Source organism: Clupea harengus, chromosome 15, assembly GCF_900700415.2.
Source record: "Clupea harengus chromosome 15, Ch_v2.0.2, whole genome shotgun sequence".
Classification (NCBI taxonomy): domain Eukaryota; kingdom Metazoa; phylum Chordata; class Actinopteri; order Clupeiformes; family Clupeidae; genus Clupea; species Clupea harengus.
Genome location: NC_045166.1, coordinates 20,550,904 through 20,553,403, shown reverse-complemented (window position 1 = coordinate 20,553,403; position 2,500 = coordinate 20,550,904). Strand labels below are relative to the sequence as shown.

The following is a 2,500-nucleotide window of genomic DNA, read 5'->3' as shown; positions in this document are numbered from 1 at the left end:
GCCAGCCTTGCTGCTGTACACCATTGGGTCAACTCTAGCCTTAAGGTCCAATTGATTCAAATGGCCTTTATTTCAACCAGCCAACCTGAAGCTAAATGCTAATGTATTCCAGCCTGACGAGGGCCAGTAAATGGTCAAGACTGTGCCATGAAGGACGGGTCATACAGGGACAGAGAGAGCTTGGAAGACAGCTGTGAAGCTACCAAGGCTTAAGGCCAATGACCACTGGTGGCATTTGATGCGTGTCTACTTTTTTTAGTTCAATTTAACAGAGCAACACCATTTTTTTGTGTCTTTATACCACCGTTCTATGTCTTTACACCACCGTTCTATGTCTTTATACTACGGTTCTATGTGTTTACACCAACGGCCCACAGAGACAGCATGGTTTTCAAATGTTCACCAATTTGAAGCGATTGTTATAAAGTTTAGAGAGAGACCACTAATACTCTGAGACAGGGGAGACCAAGGGGTGCCATGGCAACATACTGTGATTCCTGGTTAAATAGATTTTGTTATTATTTTTGTATATTATTACTTTTTATTACAAATGATTGCTGTTATTATTATGTATTATTGTTGTTGTTATTATTATGATTATCGTTATTGTAATTTTATCAATCCCTATATGACAATGAAAAAATTCAGACTAGAATCCGCATTTAATAACAAAATGTCTGTTGTTTATTCTATATTAAGCTGAACTGATTCGATTCTGTTGTTCTGCTGTCCATTTGAGCTGTCACACAACCCTAGGTGTAATATCAACTGCACACTGATTCCTCAGTCACCTTGAGATTCGTCAATCTAAAGAAGAAAGGCAGAAATGGGCCTTTTAGATTGTTTAGCAATGGGTGTAAAGCCACGCTGCCTGCAAATTACCGCTTCTTTTGCAAACCTATTTCTGCCGTCAAACACAATCAACTCTGTTCCTGCAGCTTACAAAATGAAATGCTGTATCCCACCCACTCACTCACACTCTCTCACACACACACACACACACACACACACACACGTATTTTAGCGATTTAAAGACAATATTGCAAATATCGCAGTTTAAGATTGTTGTGGTATATTGGTGCAGCGTAGGATGGAATGAAACAAGAGAGGGAAAAAAGGTGAAATAGTGAAGAGGAAAAATAACAGAAAAAAGAAAGAAAGAAAGAAAGAAGGAGAATGAGAGAGATGAAGAAAGAGGGAGTATCTTCATTAACCTGTGAGATTATTGCTATGGTATTCTGTTATGATTCTGAACACCACTTATAAACAATAAGACCTGATTAGTATCCCTGGAGAATGCATGCACACACAAACACTTACACACGCACAGGAACAGTGGTAACAGGAATACACACACACATACACACACACAAACAAGACTCCACCAACTTAAACAAGTACACACACACACACACACACACACACACACACACACACACAGACACACCTCCCCAAAGCAATAATCCTGCCAATTTGCTTGAACAAACAGCATGGATCTCTCCAACTCATTTTATCTGAAGTGCAGTTGTGAATGGCTCACCTCCGCAAGAGAGTTAAGTGTTGAAACAAAGCAGCCCTTTCTCACCAAACACATACAGACAGCAACAAAGATGGAGAGAGAGAGAGAGAGAGAGAGAGAAAGAGAGCGAGAGAGAGAGAGAGAGAGAGTGAGAGAGAGTGAGAGGGACGGATAAAGCAGGGGTAAGGGCAATCATTGTCAGGCTTTATTTTCACTGAATGGTGAGGTAGGTGTGTGTGTGTGTGTGTGTGTAGGTGTGTGTGTGTGTGTGTGTGTGTATGTGTGTACACTCATGTATGTGTGTTTGTGTGTGCACGCGTTTAGGGAATGTTTAACAGGAGATGCACTTGTCCTCTGCGGTCCTGCGTCAGAAATCGATGATCCCACCGAATCGGCACCCATTAAAAGGAAAACTCGTTAGAGAATTCTCGTTCAGAATCTCTTCTTAATTACAGGTGATTGATGTCGGGGGCGGAGAGATGCTCGGGGGGAGAAAAGCAGGACTTAAACACTCCCGTTAGAGCGACTAAGAGGGGGAGAGCGAGCAATCGAAAAGAGAGAGAACACCCAAGAGCACACACACACACACACACAGACACTGCACAAGTTTACGACAACTCATCTTTCTTTGCGCACCAGGAGAATTGCTACCAAGGTAACAGGTGAAACACAAACAAACCTCAGCATTCACACACACACACACACACACACACACACACACACACACACAATATGCAGCGCACTCTTTCTGCAATGGAAGAAGGTTAAGGACAATTTAGGCTTCCCTCAGGCTCGGCAGCAATCAGTGATTAGTTTCATGATTCATGTATTTCATATTCATGAAGCTCAGATTGCGGGAGCCGGCCTAACTTTGACTACCTCAGCCTAAATTTCCCCCAGCCCCATTGGGAAGAGTTGAAGAACCTAATGGCAATGGGTATCACCGATGGTTTCGGAGGGTTTATAAAGGCGGTGGAGGCC

The 2,500-nt window shown here is 42.5% G+C and overlaps 1 protein-coding gene across 1 annotated transcript in view; it reads right to left on the bottom strand.

The window, feature by feature from the left end:
• The window catches only part of nbas (NBAS subunit of NRZ tethering complex), a 116,638-nt gene that overhangs the window by 58,212 nt on the left and 55,926 nt on the right, over positions 1-2,500 (bottom strand). The gene's annotated exons all lie outside the window — the stretch shown is intronic.